The sequence below is a fragment of the Pangasianodon hypophthalmus genome, chromosome 9 (genome assembly GCF_027358585.1).
Source record: "Pangasianodon hypophthalmus isolate fPanHyp1 chromosome 9, fPanHyp1.pri, whole genome shotgun sequence".
Taxonomy (NCBI): Eukaryota; Metazoa; Chordata; class Actinopteri; order Siluriformes; family Pangasiidae; genus Pangasianodon; species Pangasianodon hypophthalmus.
Genome location: NC_069718.1, coordinates 23772136 through 23788881, shown reverse-complemented (window position 1 = coordinate 23788881; position 16746 = coordinate 23772136). Strand labels below are relative to the sequence as shown.

General features: G+C 40.9%; 1 protein-coding gene across 10 annotated transcripts in view; it reads right to left on the bottom strand.

Moving 5' to 3' along the window:
• plxnb2b (plexin b2b) overlaps positions 1 to 16746 on the bottom strand; it is a 123627-nt gene that overhangs the window by 96408 nt on the left and 10473 nt on the right. For 5 of the 10 annotated variants that reach the window (XM_053236619.1, XM_026920053.3, XM_026920059.3 and 2 more), the window contains exon 2: positions 235 to 270. The exons of 2 other annotated variants lie outside the window; for them this stretch is intronic. The gene's annotated coding sequence lies outside the window, so the exon portion shown is untranslated. Of the gene's footprint in view, positions 1 to 234; positions 271 to 4307; positions 4403 to 16746 lie in introns of all 10 variants that reach the window. 3 more of the 10 variants (XM_053236618.1, XM_026920058.3, XM_053236621.1) reach the window with 1 other exon arrangement.

Genomic DNA, 16746 nt, shown 5'->3' with positions numbered 1-16746 from the left:
TCTTTAACACTGGTATGCACCATTGATTTTCTATTCTTCTGGAAACATTTAATGAGAGGAAACTTATTTTAGAGAGAGAGAGAGAGAGAGAGAGAGGTAGGGGGAGAGAGAGAGAGAGAGAGAGAGAGAGAGACAGCCAGAGCAGTGATGTGAGTGGAAGTATATGAGTCTATTTAAAGTGAATGGCAGATGCTGGAAGAAAAGAAAGAACAAAGTGGTAGCTCATTATCTTACCTGAACTAAAGCCAGAGTGAGTGGCTGGACAGAGAGCTGTAAGCAGAAGAGACAACGGTCATTTAGGTTCAGTGTATGTTTTAAATACATCAATAAATAAGTAAGTACGAGGCTGAAATTACAAAGTATAATCTTCCTCAGTCACTGCTTATCAGCTGAGTAATTGAGCTCACTGCAAGACAGATACGTATTAATCAAACACCTAATTATGCTTCAAGCTGTTTTGCTGGATACAGGCAGCCAAATGTGTGCTTATGAAATGCTAATGTTATAACTTTTTTTTATATTATTATGAATGGTATTGTTTAATGACTGCTCTGATGCAAACACCAAACATCTCCTGGTTACGTACTCATTCGGAGTAAATTGTGTTAATTTTATGTTTGGCTAAGTGCTTTCTGTATAGAAAAAAAAAACCCAGATCGAAATATACAAGGTCCATTAGAGGAGCAAATTGTGGCTGTAACCACCAAAAGCTTAACATCACTCTCCCATACCTCAAGCCATTAGCTCTCTGAACCAAAGCACTGTGCCACTGTCAGCTATTATGGCGCTCTCCAGAGTCCACCATTTGGACCAATGTGTGGACCCAATTAATACGCACGCAAAGAAAAAGAATTAGAGTAAAGCTTCATTTGAAAGCCGTTATGCGAACCTCTGAGACTACGTGTTAGACATGTTAGATATTAGAGTTTAACTGTGATGATGTAGTCTTCGCCAGTCCGAGAACAGCTCTAGCACGGCCCGCTATGAAGTCACCGAACACAAGGGCTGTACTCCATTCCGCTCACATCCTATCAAAGAATCATAACACAGTCTGCAGTCAAAGACGAGGCAGTACGGGGCTCCGTGGGACAGACATCCTCACTAGCGCTTAGCTAAGAAGAAAGTAGTGAGAGAAGTCATGTGTGAAAGGTTGAGAGTAGAGTATGGGGAGAAGCGCAGTGGGAAAACAGGACTCACACTGCACTAGGCCTAGTATGTCTGCTGAATGAAAAGTTATGGTCTGCTCATGGGCTTGAATATTTATGGAAGACAGAGCGCATGAGCACACCCGAAGGAGACTGGCTGTGCATGGACGTTCACGTGTTGATATATGTATGCCAGTCATGCTAATGTGCTAATGTCTTATTTCATCTGGGTTGGGATTTGTCCCCATGCCTTTGTGTCTTGTGGATGTGGACATTGCCATGCTGAAAGACACCGCTCCCATAAGGATAGAATTGTTTTGAAAGGTGATCCGTCAGAATAATGTTATATAACAAAGCCACTGGTTTGTTTCCCTTTAATGTGTCACCTGTCTGTACGTTTTCATGAATTATTAAGCTGTTTGAAATCAGTTCAGCCTTTTTTGACTAAATTTCTTTCATTACTATTATTCATTCCAGGGTTTCTCAGATTCAATCTTATCTTGTTATATGTTGCAAAAGTTTGTGGACACCTGACCATCCCACCAGTATGTGTTCCTTCCCCAAACTGCCACAAAGTTACAAGCACTTAATTGTATAGAATGTCTTTGTATGCTGCAGCATTACAATTTCCCTTCTCTGAAACTTATAGGCCAAAACCTGTTCCAGCATGATAATGCCCATGTGCACAAAGCGAGCTCCATGAAGACATGGTGTGTGAAGGTTGGAGTGGAAGAACTCGAGTGTCCTTCACAGAGCCCTGACCTCAACCCCACTGAACACCTTTGGGATGAACTGGAACACTGACTGCACCCCAGACCTCCTCACCAACATCAGCACCTGATCTCACTAATGCTCTTGTGGCTCAATGAACACAAATCCCCACAGCCACGCTCCAAAATCTAGGGGAAAGCCTTCCCAGAAGAGTGGAGGCTGTTATAACAGCAAAGAGAGGACTAAATCTGGAATGGGGTGGGGTGTCCACATACTTTTGGCCATAGAGTGTATTTGGTCAGATGTGTTGGACCAGAAGAAGCTTGAAACCATACAGACCTCACATGCTTCTTTACTACCTATTAGAATCCCTAAAACAAATGTTTCATTATCCAAAAATGGACTGAAATGACAATTCAAGTACAGTTAAATAAAGTCCCCATGTAATGCTTTGTAAGCTGTGAGCTGATTCCGTATGTTGCTGTATTTCCTTCTGAAACAGGAAGTCAAAGTTCTGGCGTGTTGAAGTGCTTGACTGATTTTGAGATACATACAAATTTGACAGTAGCTTAGCAAACTAGCTAAATATGGAACAGCAAATGGTTTAATGAGCGCCATTTTCAACTGTGGAGGATTTCTCACCACTGCCTTCACCCACGCCTGTCTAATTTAACGAGGACAATATCCTTGACAACGAGTTGTCGTGTGTTTTTGGAGTTATGCTGTGCATGTCTGAGCCGAGGTCGAGAGCCAGCGGCGCTGATGGTGATGGAGAGCCTGTCTATATGGTAGATATGGTAGATTAAAATGATATTACTCACTCTTACTGATGGAGAAGCCTTGATGGCTTATAAAGACAGAATCACATTCTCGATCAGTCTGAGGTAGCGACATTCCAGCACTGATCAGCCCCAAGCTGGTAAAACATTCATCCGAAAAGTGCTTGTCATATGACTTCCTCCCCTAGTCCAAAGACATGCGTTGTAGACTGATTGCCATCTCTAAATTGTCTGTAGTGAGTGAATGGGTGTGTGTGTGTGTGTGTGTGTGAGATTGTGCCCTGTGATGGGTTGGTGTTCCCTCCTTGTGCCCCGAGTCCCCTGGGAGAGGCTCCAGGCTCTCTGCGATCCTGTGTAGGATAAGCGGTACAGAAAATGGATGGATGGCTCTGCAAAACCTTATGATATTTTTTTCTAGATACGTATACAGGTGTCGAACTGGTGTCCATACAAAGGGACAGGTACCGAAAGCACTAAAAAACACCCATTCTGATTCCAGGAGCACTTTAAACAGGCAGTACAGGCATTTTTACCTGCATCTCAGACACTGAAGAGCTCTTTTGAATTAAACAAAATGTTTATGTACAGTAACTTTTATTGTTACCTGACCTACTCAGCTCCTCTCAAAAATATAAAAAAAAGCCAAAGCCATTTAAATACTTTTATGTGCTTGAAACCTCTGTAACCTCTACAAACTAAATCTATTTCTCATCTACTCCTCAGTTCAGTATAACTAGCTAGATACATCCAACCGAGAACATGAAACAAAAGCAAGCCAGTCTGTGAGAATGTGTAAAACGGTAAAGTTCGGCTCTAGCAAGCGGTTTTACGCTTCTGCTTTAACGAGACAATACTGATATTATGCTGCATTCGACTAGAGGAAGTAACAAAAACGCCCCCCTCAACTCGGCATTCCTACTTGGGAACTCTGAATGTTCTTCTCAATTTCCGAGTTCCTCCGAGTTCAGCAAGTGACGTCAAATCAACATGGCTGCTCACAGCATCAGCAGTAAACCAAGTAGCACTTCTTACTGTTAAATAAATTATGCCATATATACAAGTATTTACTTGAGATCAATCAAAATACAGACATATTCGCTTGTTAAATCTATAACACTGACTTTACAGTTCACTGTTTTGAGGAGGAGAATATACATCACTCATCACAGATACCTGGCTAGCTTGTAGCTAATAAAAGATGAACATGTTTTTTTTCCCACGTTGTAGCTCGAATGCACGGAGGTGGAAAATGATGTAATTCCTTTGTCTTTCCACAACCAAGAACGCTAAGATTAGCATGTGCTTTGGTAAAAAGCGCTTTTTGTGAAAACGTAAAATCCTAACATATACAATCTTGTTAATAAAATGCTAAAATTAAACTGGGTTTAAGTGAACATTTTGTTCATGGTCTTGGAAAGGATTTAAATCTGTAAAGAGCTTGCATTATACCTAATACGATAAGTACACAGGGTTTCAGTCTCTTTATTTCGATTTAATGAAGTTGCTTCCCACAGAGGAACATTTCGTGTGATTCTTATTCTATTACTGGTTTTCATTTATTAAATCCTTAAAAATAAATGTGCACTTTTATTTAGAGAATATTTCCCTAATAGAGTATATGAATAACTCCAGACCTGGGGAGTCTCTGCCCTGCACAATCGGAAGTTCTCACCTGCTCCAGCTCATTAAGGACTTAATAATTAGCTGATCGGTTGGATCTTGTGTGTCGACAGGGCGGGGGGTCCCCAGGACTGACGTCAGCAACCTCTGCAAAGGAACATTCAAGAAGTGAGAGATTTAATAGTATCAGAGCTAGTCTGAACCATATACCTCGTCTCACTGTACTGTGAATGCGACAGCATCAAATAAGGATGGTAATGTGAGAGGGGGCATAAAGATATATAGCAAACACACCTCAAGCCAAAGTAAACACATCAGTAGAGAGGCCAATAATTGCAGTACGGGTCTCTCTGGGTTGTTAGCTAGCCTAGAAGCAGTAGATAACGGCTGGATCGGTGGCCACTGACACAATGCCGTTATCTTCACCTGCTCAAATTGACCGTCTATCAATTTGGAGCTAGAGGAGTGGCAAAACGAAGAGAAAGTCGATCATGGCAGCCAAACAGCACAACAACCCAGAGGACTTTAGGTCAGGCTTGACAATGAACAGCAGCGAATGAGCATGAAACAGGCTTCGATGATGTGAGCAAGCCCGGGGAAACAGCTGATGAGACACACATCCAAATCTGCTACGAGGGCTTTTTCATTATCTGCTCTATCTGGGTGGCAAAACAAGTGACTCTTTATATAGATTATATAGCAGGAGTCACCAGTTCCCATATGAAACCACAAGGGCCATTACTGTTTACCACTTTTGGGTACACATTCGCATATTCATGTAGAGAACAACTCCACCCCAAACCTCCACAGGGTTATGCAAAACATATAAACATGCAGGCTTTCGTCTACATCTCATTCTCTCCTGCGTCTCTCCTGCTAATAAGTCACACTTTCTGCATCATGTGGCGTATGTGTGTGTGTGTGTGTGTATGTGTGTGTGTTCTGGCCCTGAAAACTCGCCCAGATTCCTAGGAGAGCCCACAGCCGGGCGATAATGAGAAGGGAGACAAAGAGAGCGTGTCAGGAAGTAGATTCTTTCTGCTGTGCACCATCTGGAAAAGGCGAGGTAGATAAACAAGTACACCCGCTGCATCCCTCCCTAACACTCACACACACACACACACACATACACACACAGACACACATGCGAGGGCACGCATGTCGCTTCTCGGATTTTCATGGATTCGGGCTTATCAATCGTCGGCCAGATTCAAAACCAAGAGAAGAGAAAACAAACAAAAGGCAGAGTGAGGATGTGGGGGGGAAAAGAGGAGTATATTTTCATTCAACAACAGCAACCCTAAAGAGATGATGACAAGGTCTTTGATTTACCATCGACTCAGGCCTTTTTCTCGGATCTCCAAATATATCCACTCAGTGAGTAAAAATCAGAGGAAAGCAGCAAACAAATGCATCTCCAAAAACTGGATGAGAGACCTGGATGAGTTTAGCAATGTGTCAGGCCCGTGATCAGGGACATCGAAGCAAGGCTTAGCACTGAAAACCTGGACTTCAGATTTTTATTTATATTGAAGTAGTGTCTGCAAAGAGAGGGCCTATACCTTCAGGCTACTAATGCGAACAAGAGTACAGCTGGGACACGAAATGTGAAGCAGGACAGACAAACAAAGCCGCAGGAAAAACAAGGAAAGAGAGTAATAATAACGGTAAGGAGTTTTGGTTATGTAAAAGGAGTCACACTTGAATTTCTCCATAATTCTGCCCCACTTTTTCTTGGGTTTTTCACATTCACACTCTTACACAAACATAGGGAAAATCCTGAGCCTCTACTAATCCACTGATGAGAGTGCCAAGTAAAAGCCTAATGAAGGCAACAAAGGCAGGTGCTGGCTGTGTGACGAATGAGCCTGCTCACGAGTGACTCTCAAACAAGAAGAGTGAGAGGTGGAGGAGTGGCCTGTCAATTTGCATTGCATCAGAATCAAACAGCCTGCCCTGATTCGCAGGAACTATTTAGAAAAAAAAAACATTCAGACCTAGAAGAAGAAAAGTGAGATGTGGAACTGCTCACAATGACCGCTTCACAAAACAGAAAGAAAAAACAACAACTCATAAAATGAACAGAATCAAGACAGATGGCGAGATCTCCGATTTCTCACAAACCAAACCCTGAGGAATGTGCTACGTCTTCGGTAAACATGTGATAACGTGAAAACGTGTGCACGTGATAACACGTTATACGTTCGTCCCCATTTACATGTTAAGACCTGCTGTCTGCATGGATTCACACTTCTATATTAAGGATTTGTAAAATGTCTATGGTCCGAGTCTTATTAAAAGTTCTAGGTCCCCAAGATGGCTAAAACTAATTACAGCACAGCAGGTGTTGCTTGAAGAGAACCAAAACAAGAGCATCCACACACATGCGCTGCACAATATGGACAAAATATTTTACAAACTGCTACACAACATACTGGATTTATTGCTACACAATTTGACAAAACTTGCTAGTGAACACTTAGGAAATCTGGGATAAAGGGCAATTATGTTTGTAAAAAAAAAAAAAAAATGTTAGATGACTGTGTGTGTCACTACATTTGTCACGCTATGTGAATGCCTGTGCCTGTGAGTCAGAATGCTCACAGAACAGTCATCACTCATCTTTTTTTAAATTAACATACAATAGGTTATTGCAAGCCTAACACGCACACACACACACACACACACACACACAGAGGCAAAAGACTAAAAATCAATACAAATGAGCAATTCATTAATCTATGTATCTAGCTTGTTTTGTAACTATCTGAAATGTATTTAGAGCACCAATTAGCAGCACATTTAATTCAATTCAATACAATTTGTTTAGCACTTTTAACAACAGACACTGTCACAAAGCAATTTTACAGATGTAGATTTAGATCCAGAGACGAAGGTGGTAAAGAACAACTCCCTGAGAATGACAAATCTTAAGAGGGAGGAACCAGACTCAGAAAGGAACCACTCCTCTTCTTTGTAACTCCAGATAAATCATTATAGTATACCGAAGTAAAAGAGAGGAAAGTTAAACAGTACTACGTGTACTGAAAGAATGTTCAGTATGAGTTGACTGTGAGTAAGAATCCTGGGATGAGTGCAAATCTTCATGATTACAGCAGCAGTTCTTTGTTACAAATCTACAGACACACTCGGTGTAAAATAATGCTCTTGCTAAATGCAAACATCATGATCCCACAAAGAAACATTTACCATTTTTAACTAGGATTTTATTGTCATTCCTCTATATAGCTTGTATACATTGGAACGAAATGTCGTTTCTCCGGGACCATGGCGCAACACGTAACAGTACATAAGACTACATAAAGCGCAGAGACACAACATTGTGAAACAAGTACAAGACAATAAAAAACACAAAACATGGACAGTAATAATAGTTTGAATGTAGACAAAACTGTCCAGGTGAACAAAACATTTTACAGAGGAGCACAGAGATGCTGACATATAAGTCAATTTCCCCAGAACAAACACTTTGCAGTCAGAAAATGCAGACTGGGGCTCCCAAATGGTATAAATGTCTATGGTTCTGCCCTTGTAGGATAATAATTCAAATCCTTATGATCCAGAGCTATTGTAGCCAATCACGTTCGTCAGTTGTGGCAGGTGTGGTGGCTTCACGTAACTCGGAAGAGGCGCATGTTAGCCCTTATCCTCCCAGAGTGGTAGCTCTCACGTGATAGCGAAAGTCCTAGATAATGCCTGGCAACTGGCAAATGGGAGAAAATTGCAAGGAAAAATGCAGACTGAAGTACGTTGTGCTGCTTGACGTCAGGAATAGCCACAGTAAATCAGCACAGTCTCTCCAAACTAGCCTTAGTGATGCGATTTCAAAAATGTCTGAATGTTGAAAAGACCACCTGCTCCAGAGAGGAGGCGTATGGAAAAGCTATTTCCATTACATCTGAGAATGATTTCTATTAAGGTTAAAATCCTTACGCAGCTCTTTGCTGGAAGGCTTTTGGACCATTAGGCCAGCAGCAGGTGCCAGCTGAGGGATCCTGGCTGCAACTTTGAATTCTCAGGCTATGACGGATGGAGTCTAATCTCAAAAAGACTTACAAATTCGGGGAGGTCCATCTGCGGTTGGCAGCTTGGTGAAGGCGGCGAGGTAAAGGAACAATCTGGGGGGATATGAAGGCAATCCGGCAAGCGAGACAATTCATTTATATCTAAGAATAAATCCTAAAGCAGACGTGGCTGCTCAAACTGTTCGGTTTAAAACAAGAGTCTTTCTGTAACAAAGACTCTAAAACACATGGGTAAACAGTGCAGGTCAGGCTGCTGAATCACAGCTTCGATTTAAACAACAACTGTGCATCTCTCAAAAGAATCAGATTAGTCACCCCTTATTCCAGATACATAATTGCCTATTCTGATTACTTCAGCAGTTAATGGCTGGACCTATTCTTTAAAATGTTTTTGCTGCACGTCCAAGAGACTTCATCAATTCGGCTAAAAGGAGGCACGCTCCTTGGAATTTCAACATCTGCGCTTGTTTCACACTACAATGTCATTAAACTCCAGACTCAAACAGTGAGTTAACAACTTCCATAAGGTCCATGAAGTGCGAATCCTGTACTAAAGTTTAAACGGAGTCGTTTGCATATTGCAGTGAGATGTACAGGGTGTCCCAAGAGTCCATACATGGGGAAATTAACAATTATTAGCAAAATGTCTTCCAATATTTTTCAGAATTAGTTTATATTATTTTCCAGATAGCATTTAAGAATGCAAAAGAAGAACGTATTGAAATCATTCTCATGGCTGGATTGGGAAGCTGTCACAAGGTTGCAATGGACATGCAATTACATGCATAACACCAGATGTGTTAACACGACTTCATCATGAGTGGGAGAGATGACTCCGTGTGTGTTTACCCTGTTGTTGTTATTACTATTAATACCTGGAAAATGCACTGAAAGCAATGAAAAATGTAGTGTGAACCGCTGGACATGAAAGCCTGAGCTACATAATAGAAACGATCAGAATTCAAAATCTGCTAATCGGTGACGCATCTACTCTCTTCTTCAGTCCTATTTCTGCTTGTTCCATGTTTACTAGGCTTGTTGAACTTATACTTGAAGACACTTGAAAAATGAGTCAATACTGGTTCAGTTCTGCCCACAAACCATTGAACCATTAGGCTTTTAACAATGACTTCTATTAAAAAACCCATCCCAGGCTATGCCTCCTCCTGTAGCATCCTCTTAACTAGCAAGCTCTTGATAGATAGCTGCCTGGGATAGCATGTATTTGCATACCTGAAGTACCTTCGAGCCATTTTAAGAAGCGTTCATGCTGATCAACTCACAATGAAACACAACGTGCCACAAACACCATGACACCTCATCACTGGCATTGCCACCAATGGCACCAGTGATAAATTAGAGGCCGTGCAGAATTTTCATCAAGTCACGATGTAGGTTTCAGTGAAATATCCGGATATTAAAAGGAGTTGACTCATCTGGGTAGTGCCGCTTATTTCTACAGTGTTCATTTCAAAATGGGAAAGTTTTTGGTTAGGGGAGAAGGAAAAATGACCAATTCTCATTAAACTTGTGTATGTTCATGTTATCTGTTAGGCTTGCATGCAAGTCAAGAGTTACAGAGGACAGATATGCCAGACATTGCTTCAGTATGCTTCTCTAAACCTGATATTTTTTTCTGGGCTGTTTTTTTTCATAGTGGGTTGAAAACAGTTCAAACATGCTGCACACCTGTTATTAGAAAAATAATACTGTACCAAATAAGAGACGTCTTTTGGATTTCAACAGGATCAGGAAAAAAAAATCTAATTTGTTCGGCCAAATGAAACCAATGATTACTGGCCAGCAACAATAATACCCTCATCATTCATTATTTATTCTGTGTCACATGAATACAGACGCGAGTGTTCTAACTAATAGTCTGTGCTAACTTTGTTAATTAAATCTCTGATTGTGGCTCTCAACAACTAGAGGCACTGATCTGCCCTTTAAAGCAAAATTGTTCAATTTATTTCAGATCGTTTTTGTTCCCTTGGGGCCTTGTCAGAAATACACACAAAAAAAAAACCCTCAACATGCCCTCAATTTTGCCATAAAAATGCCGCTGAAAAAGAACACCTACAAAAAAGCCTACAAAAAAATACCCAAACAACACACAAAGGCATTCATCTCCACCACATTACTTTGAAACACTAGGGCTTTTTTTTTTGTTTTTTTGCCAGAATGAGGGTGAAGGTGGATACTGAAACTGTGAACAGTAAACAGACGGAGGAGGAAGGACTTGTGAAAGTTTGCATTATTTTTTCCCACAGTGAAAACAAAGCTTGGAGGCCACAATTGACCAAATAATATTTCAAAGGCAGCAAGGAAACGCAGAAAGAGTTCCAAAGCAAAGTGCCGAGTGGAGTCAGCTATTGGCAAGTGCACAGACACTTCTCGTCCTGCATTCTCCCTTTCTCATCCGTGCATGTGTGCGTCTGTCTGTGTGCTTAATATAGGGGAGTTAAAAAAAGAAAGAAACAAACAAAGGGAGGCAGAGAGAGAGAGAGAGAGAGAGAGAGAGAGAGGGATTCTGCTAACACAGATAGTGTGGTTATCAAAGTGAGGAAGCAGCTGAAAACAGTCATTGTTTTATCTGGACTAAGCTTTGACTGCTGAGTGACACAAGAGAAGCCTTTCACAGACGAGAAAGAGAAACTGTCCAAGCTTTGAATGCACAACTTCCACAGAGAAGTAACCTTCCTGAAAGGTGTAGCAAGCCTTGAGTGAAACTTGAGTGAAGCTCAGGATGGTCTGAAGAAAGACACCCAGTTTTGGGTAAAAGCAGAGAAGAGCAGACGAACTGGATGACACAGACGAGGTTGGTGTCCTTGTCCCCAGCCTAACTGCTGAAGCATGGTGAAGTCTTGTACAGCAGGAGTCCTGTCCCTACTGTTCCCCTAGTCCTGATAATTAGACGACTCAACCTGCTTTAGCTTCTGATGAGAGTGATGTCTTTGATATACAAACACTGCCTGCAGAGAGGGCTCACACAGGGTGTCAGGGCCACGTGTACACACAAATACACAAGCTCTCAATCTCTCTCTCACACACACACATATGCACACACACACTTTGGCCTGGATCAAGGAGAGTTAGTCCACCTTGTTAAGGGCAAGGCCAGGTGGTACAGGTGAGATTGGAGCCAGACATGCCGTCTTCTCGCAGGCAGAATTGAATTATTGATCAACCACCAGATTGCGTTATGAGGAATTCATGTATCTGTGGCTGACTTGCCCGATTCCACCGAGCCAGTGGCAGTGTGAAATAGTGTTAGGGAGGGGTTGAAGGAATTGTGCACTTTAAATCAGGATTATTTTCAGAGAGCGAGATTGCACTTAGACAAGTCAGAGCAAACAGAATCGATCAGTCTGTTGGTAGTTGAATACAGAGAGCTGGCTATGTCTGGTTGCCCCCAGTGCCCTGAGCTTTGCTCTTCACTCAAAGGGTTCGTCATCTGAACGTGAGGGAAATCGAATTCGCAGGTCTCAAAGCTGATCAGTAAAAGTGTGTGCGTTTGTGTGTGTGTTGGGGAGGTCTTACCGCTGAGCCCAACAGGGGGTCTGGCCCAAGCATTAGCCACTCCAGCCTACACCGCAATCACTCTTGGATTGATTGGAAGTCTGTCGAGGGGTATTTATAGTTAGTCACTTAAGAGTATATATATATATATATATGTAGGAGCCATTCAACCTGACAGCACTGCCAAACCTTTTCTGAATACCTAAGAAACCAAGTGCTGACAGAATTTGTTTCACGCCACCTCTACGAACCTTCTTCAAGTGAAATCCCCTCACCTCACCCTGGAAAATCCAATTCCTAAACACTCCTCTGTCTGCGACTGGTCTGAATATCACATGATTCCTTACATTATTTCACAGATGGTCATTTCAGTTTCCATTAGGGCCGCAACAAATATTTAATTGATCTGACAAATTTCATAATTAATCCGAAAATGAATACAATTCAAATTGTCGACACGTTTAGTATTAACCCTCTAACCTCCATTGTGTTTCCTTCTTAACACGATGCCAGTGAAATCTTTTTCCTCAGGCACCCCACTAAGTATCTACAGCCAAATAAATCCATAGAACATTTGACTAGAGGTAGTAACTCATAATTCCCGACCTCTGGCCAGGGAAAACCACAGAAAATGCCCCCTCGGCAAGAAATGATCTCTTCAATTCTAAGTTCCTCCAAGTTCAGCAAGTGACGTCAAATCAACACGGCCGCTCATAGCATCAGTAGTAAACAAAGCAGCACTTCTTACCTTTAAATGAGTTATACTGTATATCCAAGTACTTGCTTTAGATCAATCAACATATTTGCTTGTTAAATCTATAACACTGATTCCACAGATTGCTGTTTTGAAAGGTAAATATACATCACTCATCACAGTTAGCTAGTTAGTTTCTTGCTAACACATTAGGGCACCCAATGTTGTAGCTTGAATGCACGGAGATCGAAAATGATGTAATTCTGAATTACGAATTTAGACCACAAGCAATCTGATTTCTTATAGCGCTCTGGTCCACTAGCTAGCATTTCCAAAATGCTAAAGTTGAATTCAATAAATGAGAGCTTGCTAGTTAGCTTTCTCTCTGGAGCAGCAGGAAATGTGTGTCTTTCAGGACATTTATCATTTATCCCCATGTTCTTTTGATCAATACGTACCTTTCATACCACAAAAGTACCATTAACATGCAAGGTCATCACATGGTTATACAATAAGTCAATAAAAAAACTGAATGTGAATTGACAACTAGAAATTAATAATTGTTCAATTACATTTCTAATCACATTACATCAATCACATCACAATCACATTTGATCATTTAAGTAAGCATTTTGGCTTTAACTTTAAGCTCTTTATTTATAACATAAGCTAACTTATAAGCTGTAATTATAACTATAAGCTAACTTTAAGCTCTTTGATTAGATTTAATGAAATGATTTGAACTTAACATTTGTACGTTGATAGTTTTTTTGTTATTAGACTATTATGACAAATTAAGTCTTGAGCTTTTTTTTTTTTTTTTTTAAATCTTTACAGGATTTTCAATATTTGGGACAGTATTCTGCAGAATACCTGAAAAGCAAAACCATTATTGATATCATGATGTTGACTTGGCTCACAGCTCTCTCCAAATCAGTGTTCTAGAAAGACATACAAAAATGATTAGAGTATACACAGGACTGTGTTTCTGCCAGTGGCTCATATTTGGTTCATTATTTCTTCACTGAAAGTTCACTGTCAGCTACAGAGTCTCGTTATTGGGCAGAGTTTAGCGCGTCCTCTGGCACAAATATGAGTTCTGTCGGTCCTTCAGTCAGTGGCCTAGATTAACACAGAGCATAGCAGTGTAACACTGTAATGAGCGAGGTTACACTACTACAGAGCATGGCACAGAGGACTGAAATCTCAGTACAAGCCTTTACTATTCACTATCTTTCCGGGCTAGAAGCCTAGTGAAATCTCACAAGGTTACAAATCCTTATAACAGGCCTTTACACTGAAATCCAGTGTAAGATTTGCTCTAGTTAAATATCTAATATAATATTATACAACAAAAAGCTGCAGCATTAACTGTGGTTGCTCAGTCGTCTTCTCAGCTAACCTTGTTAGCCATCAGAGTGCTTCAGCAGTATGTCGCCAAAGCTATAACACTTGAGAGCTTTTTTAAACGGAAAGCAAAAGCTATGCTAGCGTAAGCGTCTCCAGGCACCATTAGAACGCTGAAGTGTGACGGCATACTGGCTGTTGACCTTGTTCCCGTGTTCATTTCACCTCTGGGGAATCTTTCTCTTAAATCAGCACCTCAGGTATAGAAACCTCAGGTGCAATGAAATCATTCAGAAAAAAAAAATATATATATATATATTTGAGCAAATTTGCATCATTACATGAAAGTGATGTGTGTATGTGTGTGTGTGTGTATATATATATATATATATATATATATATATATATATATATATATATATATACATACATACACACACATACACACATATTGTCCAAATTTGCATCATTACATGAAAGTGATGTGTGCATGTGTGTGTATATATATATGTATATATGTATATATACACATCACTTTCATGTAATGATGCAAATTTGTCTTTCAGCTGAGGCAGGAAATACATGGGCTGCAGTTTTGGAGTCATATAAACAAAAGCTGGACAGAAATTAGTTCATTTGAGAGTCCTAGGTTTTCCATTGCTACTGAAAATAAACTAAACTAATTAAATCCATCAGATTATTTAGACATAAAAACCAGTGGAATTTGGTAAGAACCTTGGAAGCTCTTTGAGAGAGGAAATAGCCGTGCCACCCTAAACCACATCTCAGAAATGTGATGTCAGAAAGGCAACAGAAAGAAGGAAAGTTTGGGATCTGGTGGACCGGCTGCTTTAAAGTTTTAGTGCGGTATCGCAGCAACTGGCATGGAGTTATGGTAACTGTTACAACAGTGACATGCCCGCATTCAGCGTACACCAAATTTATCATGCTCAACAGAGCTGGAACAGATCCTGGGGCAGCTGTGGCACTGTTTGGTCATTCCAAGCTGCAACATTTCTTGTCATTGGGAAACTGACAAGAGACGAGAAACACAGAACCGTTTGGGGCGAAATCTCATTCCACAGCAGGAGCAAAACAACAGAGTAATGACACACACTGATAGTCTGCACAACATCTCCATTTTGACCGCGTACTTGCAATTTCTCACTGAAATTTTCTGCGATGCAAACAAACTGAACATAAGGACTCTTAAACAACCAGCCTGTGCCCCTAGAATGCAGTGCTATGCTTTTTCTTTAACTAAGTCACACACCCTAAGAAAGAGAAGAAAACTGAAGCGGACCCATTTGGCACAGATCTCAGCAGTAAACAGAATAACACGAAGCATACCCACTTCCCGAGCCTGGAGCGCAGTAATAAGGTTGCCTGACCCCACCCACATCCCTTCGCACACTAATCACAATAATTAGAGGTCTGAAAGATGCACAGCTCAGTGACGCGAATCACGCATGCTAGCACGTTAATGAAAAGCTAACTACAGAGTCGAAGCAGACGGTGACCACACAGAAACTTGAAGTGCTAAGATACAAGCAATGCATGTTTTTCTTTGTGGTTTGTGAGCATGCACTGCATAGTTACAATCGCCGTCTGGCCTGGTGGCATGTTTGCCTCATCCAGGCGCATGCACGCGGATATTTAGACATGTTTATAGTGGATGCTCTAAGGAAGGTGATGTCAGCCTTGTGTTTGGGTTTACTGTCATGAAACCATAAAGCAGACACAATTATATAATATAATAACCACCCTGAGAGGAGACTTCAGGCAGGTTATTCAACTAAATTAAAACACAGACAATAGCTAATCACAAGGCTGCAGGAAACAAGACAGAAACAATAAGAACTCTTGTCTGTGTTGAAGAAGTTGAAGTGAACGTAGATAACAGAGATGTAGGTCCTGAGAACTGGTCCAGCTAAATAAAAGACACGGGTGTCTGCTCTGATCACTGTGAATGCACTCAGTTCGCTAGAGGCATCTTTGGAAACCCGAGACACACAGCTTCAATGACACATTTTTTTAAGACGCATCAAGCTCGAAGACACCGGCCTCGGGCATAACAATGACGGAACAGAAAGAAAATCTCAACACGACTGTGACAGACTGAGGGGAAGATATAAAGAGGATATAAACCCAAAAAAGTATACAAAAAAAATAAATAAAACAAGACAAAATGTTACTGAAAAAGAAATTAAGATAAGTTTAAAGTACTGATAGAGAGAGTTGCAAAGAGGAGTAAAGCAAATGGAGTAGCAAAACAAGCAATCCTAACAGCATGGGACCAGCTAGAGAACGTTCACATGCTTTCCCAGTTCACCTCTGCTTTAATGGACATAGCTGGAATTCCTGGCTCTCTGTCTGTTGTAGCTCTGGGATCCTTTCCAGTGAACAGCACAGAGCCGAAGCCTGCAGCTCACCAAACACCCCACTGCTCTCACACACTCCAAACTCTCCTCTACAGCGCCCAATGACCCTGACACGGCTCACCTCTGAATTAACATCCAAAAACAAAAGCAGCAGAGGAAACATACTGATCTGTTAAGATTTCACAATCAATCACATTCAAACTAAATACCTCTGACTAAATAACTCTGAGTAAATAACTCTGAGTAAATAACTTTGTTCAGAGTAATAAAAAATTTGAGGTCATAGGATGTTACTTTAGGAATAAAACACAATGAGGCGTCCTGCTATAAGAAAAATAATGAAGCAATATTAAAATAATGAAGCTTAGAATTATATGATTTTCAAACTCTGTGTGTTCTAGCTACACTATATGGCCAAAAGTATGTGGACACCTGACCACTGGACATCCCATTTCAAAACCATGGGCATTAATACGGTTGGTCCCCTCTTTGCTGCTATAATAT